Source organism: Amphiprion ocellaris, chromosome 7 (genome assembly GCF_022539595.1).
Source record: "Amphiprion ocellaris isolate individual 3 ecotype Okinawa chromosome 7, ASM2253959v1, whole genome shotgun sequence".
NCBI lineage: Eukaryota > Metazoa > Chordata > Actinopteri > Pomacentridae > Amphiprion > Amphiprion ocellaris.
This window is the reverse complement of record NC_072772.1, coordinates 1,698,954-1,713,613: the sequence shown is the minus strand read 5'-3', so window position 1 is coordinate 1,713,613 and position 14,660 is coordinate 1,698,954. Positions and strand designations below refer to the sequence as shown.

The window sequence follows — 14,660 nt, the reverse complement described above, 5'->3', positions numbered from 1 at the left end:
GCTGATCAAGGTGTTATACTGCTTACTTAACGGCAAGTGCAACCAAATAAGTACACCTCATAAAAATCTTTCCTTTAAACAGTTTTCACATTTTTTCTTAATTCTACATTAACATTTGGGAAAACAACCAATATCAAATATGATTTATAACAGACATTTCATCTACAGTGAACATACTGGATATATTCTACATCCATTACTCTCCAAAAACACTAATCAATAATTATTTGCACCACATTTCTGCCCAGCTGCACCTTAAATCTATTCTGTGCAATGTACTCAGTATTTCAGGGTAATAAAGCTTTCAAAGGTCTAACAGATTTAAACAGCAATAATCTGTAGTTTTACACAAACATAGTGCACCATACCATGAGATAAACCTGCAAAGTTGTTATTGTTTCCAAAAAAGCCCACGGCAGTAAATCATCAAGGTGTGAATCCTGTTAGATAAATATCAAATAGCACATTCAACAGATTGCACTAATGTAAAACTTACTTCACAGATTCGGGCCAAATGCATGGATATTCTGCCGCTGTGTTCCTTTGAGGTAATATCTTTTTTCATCTTACTGTAGCTGTGCAATTTTGCGATGATATATCCTGGCTGGACTTATATCAATGCACCAGTAGTCCTGTGAAATTCTCCTTAAATACATTAAAACCATGGAGAGATTCAGTCAACGTGATTTGAATGTTTGTTATTTTGTTTGTCAGCTTTAAAAACAAGAATCCAAGACGCTCAGAACTGAACACGGCTTTTGATTAAGTATTAAAATAGACGGGCTTTGTGGAAAAATCAAAACACAAAGAAACAACTAGATCCATACTGTTTCTTATTGTGGTTGCACAGCATCAAAGGGCATAAAGTGAAGCATATCCAGTGCCCACAGCTGTCCTGAAAACAACATGCGAAGACACTTTGAAGAGACAACTAGATACAAATATGGTCAGTGACAAGAAACCGTTTGCAGACTTCTTGCTTTTTTGCACTGGGGTGCTAGATAATGCATGTTTTCTCTATTAAAGCCACACATTCAACCAAACAGAGAAAACAGAATGTGAAGGTTGAGGCTCTTAGCCATTCACTACACTAGAATAGTTAATGCTCCTGTAGTCTTTCCGCTTTTAATAGGCAGCAGGGTTAGACATCTCCAGTGATGCTGGTGCAGTCTGATGAAGAGCACGCCATACAACTTTCTGACAAACGAATCAATAAGTAAGAACGGAATGATCTCTCATCACAGAGGCATATTCAGCAGGAGTAATTCATGGGTGCATTATCTTTTTCCTAATGCCTCAGTCAAGATTGAATAGTGCATTAAATGCACTACATTTTGTCCAATGCTTCTCGGTTCAGAGGAGAAAGTCTTAAAAAGGACTAGTAAGACCTGTGGTAGTAAGCGGTCCACAATAATATATTGTTCTTATGCATTATTTAATGGCACTGTGGGGAAGATAGTGTTTGTGCACATTTCAAATTCCGTATGAGAGCATGCAGTACTCTTAATTGGCTTGCTCAAGAGAGCTAAAGGGGAAATGCAGTTCTAGTATCAGATATTGATCGGTTTGACCAGATGCAGCTACTGAAAGCAGGATCTAGATCAATGTCACCTTCAGGTAAACAGTACAAGACAACAAGCTGCAATTTAAGACATCTAGAAGTTTGCTATTACGCCACATGCATCCGTTGTTTCTTGTTTACGTAATGGTATCATGTCACTTCATTTAAATGTCCATATAAAGGCTCTGCAACGCAGTGTCGGGAGCAACAGTTTGAGGCTGACACAGTGGCAGGATGACTGCACAACAGTGTTTCTTTAGGGAGACAGATGCCACCAATAATTTTCCTACCCCAGTCAGGAGAAGCAATGGGCGCCTGGCTGGTACCATGCATTGACTCTCATGGGTATGAAAAGTCATGCTCCTCTGCAGTTTAAATGCCATGTGCTCTGCAGCCGGCTACATGCTTTTCCCAGCTGAATATGTGTCAGGACTCTGGCTGCTGTAGACAGGCTGAATATGGTATGTTTGATTTATAACCGCTGCTTACCACTGGGCTCCGCTCTGAATCGTACCACATCCTGCACAGTATTCCTGAAAGAATTAGCTCTCTAACCTCCATATGGATTTTTATCTGCATCTGTATCCCTCCATCAGACAGCTAGCCTCTCTCAAAATGACTCTCCACCGCTTCCCTCAATGGCCCTCTACACCAGAGTCCATTGCACATTCTGGTCACACCCTAATACTCCATTTTACATGTGACAGTCATCGTGTAGCACCAAGCAGGTCAGCCTTTAGTCTTTTTCTTTTGTATCAGTCGTTGTCAGAAACAAATGACAGCAAGTTAGCCACGCCATTAACAGGCAGACTCCAGGCACACATGCATGCTCTCCGACAATAAATGACAGTTTTCTTTATTCAGATATACTGCTCAGATGTGAGAGGCTAAAAGCCTCCAAGATAGGAGGAACCATGCAGCAATCATTATTTCTAAAGGTTACCCAGTCAGAATACAAATGTTTTCAAGACACAGAAAAACATGGCCAAGTGCAAAAGGCTATCTACTCTGGGTGACGCATCTTTAAACTGGATTTTGAGTTTAGAAGGGTTTTCCACTGTTCAGTTTGTTTAATATGAATTTATTGACATTTAATTGCCTTAACATATTTGCTGTGACATAAGCAACAGAAAAAACACTTACAGCTAACAATGGAGTTTATTCTTCCATCTCCAACATTGCTTGCACTGTCACTTGTAGGGGACAGCAGCTTATCTGCAAAGCACTCTCTGGACAGGTCAGAAATCAGAGCTAACAAAGTCACATTCATCTTCAAACAGGTAAAATAATGTTTTCTATCCACCTCAGGTGCACATCTACGGACTGCGCATGGGTTTACTTTACTGCAGCAGGAAAAATACATTTTCTATCTTCAACACATTACCAGATAATTCACTGTTTACTGAAGAGTAAGAAGAAGCAATCTATATGAACCGCATCATCTCACGTGGGTAATAAATAGCTCTATTTACCACTTTAACAGTACACTGCAGTAGCCATTTAGTGTAACATTTTATTGCTCTTACGTTTGTTCCCACTGAAATTCATGATGCAGCAAAGTTGAAAAGTGGAGTGTTCCATGCCTCCTGAGGCGTGTATGTTATTTACCTGTGTTGCCTCCTGTGTTCAGCGCTTTGAGTGAACCATTGTTTTTTTTCCTGTTTCTTTGTTACTCGCTAACCCTAAAAAATAAATTGCAAAAAAAGCTCCAGTTTAATTGCTTCAGTGCTTTGGTGGCTACTCCTTTGATCTTTTTGGCTAGTTGTAATTACGCCACTTCTTCGACTTTTTTTCCCATGCATTTCAAGCACTAAATAACTTGCCTTGCCTTGGGAGAAACATCTATCTCATTCTGTCGACTGATAACAACTTAATTGGCACTTATTTTCTGCTTTCTTTACTGGTTCTTGGCTATGTTCAGGATCCAAATTTCACAAAATTAACATGAGGCTAGAGTTTTCTGTTCACTGAGACCATTTATCTTAAGTCTGTCATGGGTGGTATCATACCATCCTCAGATCCGTTCCTGTTTATCTGCAAAAAAGACATGACTGCAAAGACAGCCTGAGTTTTCAAAGTGGATATGAAAAATCCTTCACAATTTAAGACCAGCAACTGTACTAAGTCAAAACAAACTACTTTTCCATAATGCTGAAATCAACCTCTTATCTCTGCACTTTGAACTAACCACACAATATTATTAGGCACTATGATCCGGCACATAATTGTGGAGACGTGTGGCTAAGTATAAAGAATAAAGTGGTTAAATATACTACCATTTTACCTCTGAGGATTATAGCTTAGAATATCTTGAGTGAAGTAATTTTGCAGGACATATCTACATTCTGAAAATGTCAAGTTGTGAACATGACTCACTGTAAATGAAATAAGAAAAAAAGAAAGTCCACATACTGTTTTCTAAAATCTTTTTTACTCCCCAATACGGATCAATAGCTTGTGTTGCCTGTTATTCCCTCATTCCTGCAGTCGCTGACAACCCTCCACTGTTCCAGATTTCATAATGCTAACACATGACACAGGCACCATGAGCAGCTGCTGTAACACAATGCAACAGAATGGCAAGGCAGACAGACCCCATCAATCTCACCCCATGGCACGCATAAAAGACGGAAAAAAAGCATCTCTGCAAACACGCCATCGTAACTTTCTTTTTATGCATTACCTGCTGAGATATGAATTTGTTGTGCAGTCGTTTCCTGCCTGCATTAGCATTGCTGAACATGGAAGTGTTGGCAATAATGCATGATAATGATAATGACCATCCTGTCTGATTTCATTAGGCAAACACATGACAGCGAGTGCTCTGAGCTTCTGCTGTAACATCCTGCAACACACTGACAAGCCGAAGACGTGATCATCACCACTCACAGCAAAACACACAGCTAGTACAAATATGTATATATATATATATATATATATATATATATATATATATATATATATATATATATATATATATATATATATATATATATATATATATATATATATATATATATATATATATATGTAAAGACCTCTAAATACATAAGAGCCCTGCTGCATGCATTGCTAATTCAAATTACAAATCCAATAAGGCTCAAGGGTATCAACCCTCCCTAAGAAGAAACCTCATTAACCTCTGTTTTTAGGAGATGTTTCAAGTCCCTTGTGTTAAAACCTGCATGATGCACAGTTTTAACCAAACATAATTTCAATTTGCAGTATTCACTCAAAAGCACAGGATTAAACCTTTACTTAAAACATATACATGTACAGTGTGCCAAAGACTTGCTGCTTTTTTAAAACTACATATGCTTTACATGACAAATACAGTATGAGATTTTATTGCCCTCAGACATCTGTCAGAATATGAAACAGTGTCAAGACTTTATGACAACAGTCATTTTTCATTCTGCTGTAGACATTAGCAGGCAGCGGTGAAGAGGTGGGGTACGCTGTCATGTAGGAACATACATGCATCACTGATGGTAAAGAAGGGTGTATACAGTAGATGCAGCTGCTAGTCGGTGTTTTCTATCAGCACTGCAAGCTGCAGTAACACTCAATGCCTGCCCTGATGGAGCCACACAGCTGGTCAATGCCTACATCTTCCCCTGGAGATACCTCAGAATGTATTGTGCAAATAAAGCAGAGCTATATGAAGGATGCTCGCTTGACATTACTCTAAGATATTGACATCTAACCTCACCTCAATATAACAGATTTACAACCTCCATGACTCCACACAGGCATCCTGCACCCTCACTTCTCCTATCTGTTGTTGCTGATGTCCTCTGGGTGATGAAGAGATATTTACAGTGAGGCCAGACACTGACCTCTCCAGCCCTGTGTGCCAAAATTGAGAAAGCTGTGTGCAGCCACAACCTTAACCACAAATGCTGAGTTGAAACTAAGGAAGAATAGCTTATTGGGGAGAAAATGATGAGAGAGGCTAAAAAAAAATCCAGTTGCAAACATAATCGCCAGCATTCACTCACAGCAGTGCCCATGAGATCATTATCATGCTGCATCAGTGCTTCTGTATCATCTCCAAAACTTCTTAGCTGATTGGCCAAAACCAAAAGGTGTTGTGCAGCCCACATCCTGCTGAGGCCTCACGATAAAACCAGATAATCACCTTGCCGTGTGTGGCTTTTTTAAACTTAAAAGTTAACACTAACAAGTTTCCCCCTCATCATTTGGGCTCTACTGTAAAACCGTCCACTCTCTGAAGAATCAGAGCAGTTTGCCCTGATAGGAGGATTACAGCAGCTGCTGCTGCTAATTTATGAGAAAAGTCTTGGTCTCTGCATGGTGCTGATGCAAGACACACCCGGGCCATTTCCACATGTGCTTGTGTCTGTGGGAATTCAACTCGTGTCACTGTTAGAGCATCTTCATTGCACGGTCAGGAGCCACAGCACAGCAGTACAGTGTGACAGGGCTGTCTGGGGCCCATCAGACTGGAATCTAACAGACTGTAAAACAGCACTAATACTGACAATAACTGGTCCACCACGTGAGGACTGAAGATCTCAAGTAGTCTGAACACATCTCAGCTAGACAGGCATCATATTATCCAGCAGACTAGAATGAAAGACTTGTAGATGATAGATAGATAGATAGATAGATAGATAGATAGATAGATAGATAGATAGATAGATAGATAGATAGATAGATAGATAGATAGATAGATAGATAGATAGAAAAATAGATAGATAGATAGATAGTATTGCAGGCCTGTTTTTCTATATTTAGTTTGCACATCACAGATTTGGAAACCATTTGCATACATTTCATCCACACCGTCAGCTGCCAAAGTCCATTTCGCATTTCTCTCCAAGTCTAACGGACTTACCAAAAGTGGGACTAATAAAGCAGATGCCGAAGGGTTGATCCCAGTGCACATGATTTAGCTGTCCACACACTTGTCTCTCTGGATAAATTCACCCCGAGCCTCGGATGCTGACGACAGTTCATTTATTCCAAATTCACGCGCAAAATCGGGGGGGGAAAAAACGAGAAACCGTCTTATTACGCCGGTCGGGGCTGTGCTGAAAAATTCCAAGTGGACGTGATGAGGGGCAATCTGCTGCTGAAGTGTCACTAACAAGACACAGTGCGGTATCTTACCTGCGTCGGGATAGAATAAAAACCCCACCTAAATTCCCAGTACGATCCGATTGAGGCTTGAAGGCAGCAAATGTAAAGCTGAGATCTCCCAAAAATCCATAGAGCAGTTCAGGAGGGTCCGAGTGATGCGTCCGAGTCGTCTCCAAATGGGTTAAAGCGTCAGTACGTGGTCGTATCAAGTCCCCCCCTCTCCTCTGCGTACCGGGGTGTAACGCAGGAATACGGTGGATTAAATTTCCAATAAATCTCACGCCTGTTATGAATTGCAGTACAGATGGTGTCAGGATGGAGAACTGCAGTCAGGGGTTCGGTGTGAAGCGATAGGTTGCGCTCCTCGGGAAATAAAAGACGGTTGAAGGTTGGCGTTAAATCACCAGCTTCAAGTCCAAAATCACGAAAACTCTCCGGTTTTTTCCGTTAATTACAGCATCGCGGCGCAGTCACCGAGCCCGTTCTCCTGCCATCAGTGTAGCCATTTGTTGTCATAACTTCCTCCTCGTCTGAAGCGCAATGAAGGAATCCCACCCATGCGCTGATATCGTGGTTTTTCTGTTCTTTAATTCTACCCATGCGGGCTTGTGAGTTTCCCCCCCACTTCTGTCCGTCTGTGCGCTCCTTCAACAAAGCAATGCGGTCGATTTCTCCGTCCGGGATGAGGCAGGAGAATCTTGCTGTGTCCCAGAGAACAGGCAACCACAAAAACAATACCTTTCTCTGGATATGCGCCTCTGCTCCCTCATGCAGGCGTCCACCTGCGTAAATCCAGCCCGGTGTAAAAGACAAACATGTTGTCACGCCATGATGTCTGGAGCAGAGCAGAGCCAAGGGGCCAGTGGACCAAAAAAAAAAAATCTTGGTATCAGAGGAAACGACTGACACCTTTCATGGACAGTGCAGCACTGCAGCAATGTGATGTCATTTGGGCTGCATTTAAAGAAAATACACTGAGGGCTGTTTTTTTTTCCTTTCTTTGTGGTAAAGAGGAGGAGAAGAAAGAGGGTTTGGACATGTGAGTTCATATGGAGAGGAGGGGTGTTTGTGGTACTCCAGGATGGTCCAGCACAACAGGATACTGCAACAGTGGACAGGAAGGGAGGGGATGGAGGGATGGAGAGGATGGAGAGGATGGAGGGGGTGTTGGGTCATTGCTGCACTTAAAAAAAAAAATCCCATTCACCCCCCTATAGGTGGAAGATGTGTTCCCTGATTTGTGTTCAGGCTCCAGTGAATACTTCTTATCCTTCTCAATCTTCAATAAAAAAGAAGAAGCACAAATACTTTGACCACCCACATATAGTACCTCAGATAGCACCTCTTATTCGTGTTACTCTGGGACATGCACTCCTCTCAGCCAAGATCTTACAGAAATGCGATATCCAGCCTATAAAATGGATATCCTCCCACGAGTAAAAACAAGAAAAAACACAATAGTTAATCCTCTCACAGTTGCACAAGAAAACCAGTGATAGCCCACCCTCCGTTACAACATGCGCAACATGTTTTGAATCTCGTTTTTTGTTGTTGTTGTGCATATTCGTCCCCAACTGCATTGTCCTGCTTGCTTAGAGGCCACAGGATATGTGGCAAGAAAAGGAATTCTGGTGGACTTGACAAATCCTGTCAAATCCGATTGATTTGGCTTGCAGGAGCATCACACAATACGGCGCACAGACTGGCACTGCGTGAACCGGTGGATATTAGAGACCTGAAATATGCAGGAACTCATAAGGGGAAATTACAGACTTACCTTTAAAGTACAGTTGATTTAAACGTCTTCTGCGAGCTGAATTAATAGACCATAAAAAGTAGCTCATCACATTAGAAAATTTAAGATACACTGAAAGGATCGCACATAACAGGTCCCAAATGTAGGACTGTAATAATGTGAAAAGATATATAAGAAATAAAAGTACCATAAATAACAAGGCTATATCTAATCGAGTACCACCGGCAACCTTTATGTCCTTAAAATGAACATCATAAGAACAGTAAATCCTCACAGGAGTATTTCTTTTTCTCAGTTTTGCAATAAATGCAACCTTTTAGGTTTAACATCAGCTTTGTTCCACTACTGCAACATGACAGGTGTCACAGTTATCTGATGCTTAACTGCCTGTACAAGAGCCTGTTGTAATTAAAGGGCAGTTAAAAATGGGTGGGGCACCTGCAGGGCATTTTAGATGGATTACTGAGATGATGCAAACTCATGTTGGGAGACATAACCACTTGCAAATGATGCTTCTTCTTTCAGAGGGCAATATCAATCAAAATCCAACCACTTAACTATAGCTCGGTAAATATTCAAAACAAAGTGATCTTTAAAAGGGTTGAAACCACATGATTTTAGACTCAAATGCACCCTAAAACTAGTCTTGTGCCTGTACAGACAGCATTTTCTCAAAATATCATTGTGCTGCAGAACGCGCTGTGGAATTTAAGTCTCATTACGTGATTGCTTTGAGCCTGATCTGAATGAGCATGTGTGTTCGTGAGGTGGGTGAGCGGCTAAGACACATGCAACGAATCCTGATGGAAAATTGAAAAAGTGCTACGAAGGAAGCCAATCTGCTATTTATATCAGGCTGCACTCTATGGGGCATAGCTTCCCTCTCACAGTAATGCACTCTAAAAGTGATTGATTAGTGTGTTATTGAGATATTGTCCATCCAAACGGTCCTCGCTCACCAAAGTGATGAAATTACTGCACACTAGTCTTTGAAAGCATAATAGCAGATTAGGTCAGTGTGAGCCATCCACTCTAATCAGCACACTCCCCGAAAATTCAAAACATTAGAAGGGCACTCAGATCAAGCACACACCAGCCACTAGTGATGTGCAGACCGAAGCTGAAATATCAATACTTCTGATCTGGACGTTTCACTTCTAGGAATTCATTCTTGTATCAAAAGATGTCAGTAATTTGGGTAAAATGTGTATTTTATCATACGCAGTAGAAAGCAAATATGTCACCAGCAGGATGTAGTATCCAGATTGATATGAGCTGCTTCCTCCTCAACGTGTCAAAACCATGTTCCAAATACAGCTCTAGAAATGTGTGAGCCCCTGACGGAAGAAAGGTGCTGCTAGGGCGAGACACATTTCTATCACCGAGGCCTTTGACGGTGGCAGGAACCATTCAGGTACAGAGAGAGCAAGTGTGTAGCTATGCCGATGTGTATCACCAACCGTGGGAAAGTGATTCACGTCTGCTCTTCAAACAGTGGGAGTTCTCTGCTTTCTTAAAATGTCGGAATGTCGTCTAATAGAAATTATGCAACAAATTGCTATGTAGAAATATGGCTGCAAAATGAATGCACTTCACACAAGTAATGGAACACACAGCTTAGTCACTTTTTTGTTGTACAGTGTACTTAGTTGTTAGTTTTTATTATAGTAGATGTTAGCTTTTATTATAGTATTTACTTTATCTTTATTTTTATCTTTATTTTTATCTCTACTATTTGTTAAATGTTTAATGTAGCAGCATTGCACCGAGTCAAATTCCTCGTTTGTGAACCTCATGAACAATGGCAATAAAACTCATTCTGATTCTGATTCTGATTCTGATTCTGATGATTTACTGTATCAGAAAGAAACCTAATAAACATTGGGCTTTGAGTAGCCAATGTTCAAGTCTCATTTGTTTTGACTATATGCACTATTATGGCATTTATTTATTTCATGATGTATTTCACTGGTGTTGTTTTTATTTGAAGATGGCACGCCATAGAAAGAAAAGCACGTCTATGTAACCTGTCGATTCGTCTTTTCTACAGTTGTGAGAGGCTAAAAAAAAAAAAGCTTCACCACACATACATGTGGCTCAAACAATCGGTTTGACCTAGTAATTGTATTATAGTACATAGTACATGATGATATCTGGGAAACAAAATAGAAATAGAGTGTTTTTATAAGTTTTCATACACAAAAAGCATATGTATCAACACTCTGAGCCCAGGATTCACTTCCAGTGGATCAGAAAGGAAATAAGTGGTATCACACATCACTACCACCCAGCCACTAATACCTTCAGAGGGTGTGTTTAATGACCTGGAACATATTACATATGGAGGTTGCTCAATCTAGGTTCAGGCGCACGCAGCCTTTGTATGTGTCCATCTGAAAAAGTCATTTTTGACACAACACAGTTGCCCTTGCCGGTGTTTTAACAAATTGTTCAAATCAATTTCCATTAAGGACAGTAAAATTCCCAATTTCTTCTCCCTGGCTGAGCCCAAAGGACCGATAATGTGGTGCTCCATCAGTTCAGTGCTTCAGTGAATGGTCTCGTGTGTATGTGTACCTTGAATTGGGATTAAAATTAGTGCAGTGACGGAAACAATAAAAAGCTGTCAGCAGGAGCAGCCTGCAACATCATTACAGTACACAGAGCGCTCTGTAACAGATTAGAGCAGTCTTGTTTATACCATTGAATCACCCTGTACATTAGCACTCTCACTCATAGAGCAAAAAGTTCCTGTTAATGTACTTTAAAGCCTCTGTCTCACCATCAAATGCGGGAACATCACAGATGTGATTTCCACGATAAGGCTCTCTAATTGGCTCATCAGCAGTGCTTTTTTTAACGTGATGAAAAAAAACTGGTAAAAGCAGTAAGCAGACAGTTTCAGCAGAGGTCGGCCTGTATGAGGTACAGATGGTATGCATATACTGTGTACATATGTGGAGCTCTCAGGACTTCTATGATATCGCCATGTTCTCAGATCTATGTAGAAAGAAAAGGAAAACTATTTCAAACTAAAAAAAAAATCTGTTCTTTAGGGGTTACAAAAAATATCACAATACTGTATATCATATAGAATACAAATGGTAAACAGTACTGCAATTGCTGTTGCTTAGCATGAATAGTGGGTGACAGAAACAGTGCTTCTTTGTGTTACAATTAAAATGCATATATAGAACATGCATTGAACAAACACCAGGGATCCTTTGCAACTGCTGCTGATCAGCGTGAATGATCTTATACATTATTCCACTCCCATCGCTTACGCGTAGCAACTGCAATCATGCTTTCATGTTTCAGACATACTGTATGTCAGCTTTGGCCTGTTTTTCTCTAAACAGAATAAATGCTACTTAGCAGCTTTAAGGCCTCCTCAATGTGGCCTTGTATGGGAAATCTTAAAGACAGACATCGGCCATCTGTATGGGAGGTGTGAGGTATGTCTCACTCACAAGCAGTCCTCTGGGTTCATCTTAATGACTGAAAAATTTAAAAGAATGCTGCTACTCTTTAGGAACACATTTAAGAGAAAAAGATGAGTTTCAGCTACAAAAGCTCTCATCAGTGGAAGATAATGTGCTGTATATGGAAAACAGCCTAGTATTTTAAGACTTCTATCACCAAGTGTCTTTCTGACACTGAATAGTCATAGCACCATATTAAAACAGCAAAACGAAATGTTTAAAAATCAGGTCCCCCATTTATTCATCTTGGGTTATGGCTTTTAAAAAGGAAGGCTCCAATAGGTCATTCTCTTTCTTTTCTAATGAAATTTAAATCACTTCCTCCTGGACCAAGAGACACCTTCTCAATGACAATTAAAAAAAAGAAGAAGACACTGGATGTCTGGCCTCTTTTCAACATGATTTTTGACACCATCTCTCTTAATGGAGCAGCTGCACTCAGTAATTCAGTATTTCAAAGAGCACTGTGTTTCACTTTGCATGAGGGCATGAAATCATCCATCATATCTGTTGTTTTACAGTTAATGAATCTCTGCGTGCCTGCAGCCGTACAAATGTTTTCTGTATTTCCTGTATATGGTCAATTAGGGCTACTTTGGAAAAAGCTGAATATGTTTATGGTTGACTGCAAATTACCACAGAACCCCGATGAAGGCTTGTAGTGAGAATTTTTGACATTAAAGCTTTATCTGTTGTTCTTCAGCAGGAGTTGGAAATTTTTTTTGCTTGGCATGTTTTGATCTTCAGCTTAGGAGGGAATGCAAGGTTGTGACAGGCGTTTTATTTTACCCTTTGAACAAAAGATACATGTCAGTTGTTAGGGACTGTTGAGAACAAGAAAGAACTTTTGAAAGTTATATATTAAAATAAAGAATAGAAAATCCACATTTCACTTCGATTCACAAAAATATGAAGACTTTGTATATCGATCTGTAGGCAGATCATTCTCTAGTGCTGGCACAGCGCTGTGTAGAATGGTCTGACTGCACCTCATTATCATTCTGCCATAGGAGGGGAAATGTTTTGACTTGTTTGTATTTCATTTAATCCGTCCCCTAAAAAGAATGACAGAAATTGTTTTTGTGAAACATTTGCATGCAGAGAGGCGAATACTGACATTTAGCATCTGCTAGGCCAGAGGTTGTTGTGATTTCATGCAGTGAAGGGAATTCGGAAAATGGTAATATATAGATAGCATAAGGGGAGGAGAAAGCCACGTGAAATGTGGGGCCATTGGGAGACTTTTACCTGTAATCCACACCTGGTGAGCCAGGTCTGGCACTAAAATGGCACTAGGTGTTTATTTTTGATGTGTAAATGTTAGGATTCAACTAACTGGTAACTTATATTCATTTTACATAGTAATGTCAACACTGTGCTTTCATTTCTATGTTTTAAAAAAAAGGGGGAAAAAAAGGCCAAAATTACACAATTTATTATAGCCAAAAACTGTAAAAGCAGAAAGAATCATTGGATTTTCAACTCTTTCACAGTCCTTGAACTAATCATGTGTGAAATTGTGCTCTACTGGAAAATTATCTAAATCTGTGCTTATCTAAATCACTTTATTTCATGCTCTTTTCCACCACTGAACAGATCCTATAAACAAAAAAAAGAGTATACAAGAGCCACCATTTTTTAAGTATTGGTAACGTCTGTGGGCACTAGGAAAAATGTTGCACATGTTGATCCAAGGATTTTTCCATTTTTGTAAAATATATAATCAAACAAATTGTCTCTGCTTCCAGCCACAGATGCAGGACTTTATATTTCAGTCAAAATTGGAGGGTTAAAGCTGCATTTGCTTGTTTATTTATTTGTTTGCTTTTTGCATTTTTTTGTCTATTAGGGGAAACATTGATGTATTATTACATGTTGTGGTTTGTGGCAAACAGTTGCTTATTTACACAACCTGCTGACATATAAGGTTCATTATGGACACCTGACAAATTATGTTCTTTTTTGGTGCCTTTGGTTTCCACAAAGGCTTTAAGGAAATGCCCCGCTGTGTTCACAGGCTAGCTGCCGGGTGCTGTGCAGAAATTCTACACTGGGGTTATTGAAGGTTTTTTGACCAAAGCATGTTGTGGCTAATGAGAGTGATGACAGCGAACCAAAACATTACAGATGTAAAATCAGAAAAATGAGTTGAAAAAAATGAAAAATGCTTACTGAGCTGAGGGAAACTTTAGCTTGGAATGAAAGTTCTCTTTCAGTTTTACATTACACATGGTCATTTGATCTACCGTAACATTTTAAAAAATGGTTAATGCAGCCTTACAGACCAATTTTCAAAACAAATGAGAACAATATTTTTAAAATTTAATTCACAGAAATTTTGATGGATCCTTGAGGGTTCAGGAATTCAGTATACATACCCAATGTATCTGATCCTGCCTGCACCTCTGAGGAAAGTATTTTGAGAGAAAGATTACACTGTTCAACTGAGCATTTCTATCTAAAACCTGTAATATTTGTTGTGTATATAGATCTTTGTGCATGCTGTGGTTGAGGTGACCATGATTTCAACCGCTGCCCCTGATGGAGTCTCCACAGTCCTGCCCAGAGCAATTTCAAGCTCCATATTTCTTAGTGTGTTTGTGTATGCATTCAACTAAATGAATTCAACCAAAATCCAGCAAAAAGCTACACAGCAGAACATTACTCATTTTAGTTACTCGGTCTGATTTTTCTTTTTTCCAAAACATCTATTTTTACATTATGTGCTAATTTTATTTCAAATTGATCCAAAGTG

The 14,660-nt window shown here is 39.8% G+C and overlaps 1 protein-coding gene across 3 annotated transcripts in view; it reads right to left on the bottom strand.

Moving 5' to 3' along the window:
• The window catches only part of lrfn1 (leucine rich repeat and fibronectin type III domain containing 1), a 115,869-nt gene extending 108,201 nt beyond the window's left edge, over positions 1–7,668 (bottom strand). For 2 of the 3 annotated variants that reach the window (XM_023272023.3, XM_035948943.2), the window contains exon 1: positions 6,423–7,668. The gene's annotated coding sequence lies outside the window, so the exon portion shown is untranslated. The remainder of the gene's footprint in view (positions 1–6,422) is intronic. The other variant, XM_023272025.3, reaches the window with a different exon arrangement.
• Positions 7,669–14,660: the final 6,992 nt, after the last annotated feature.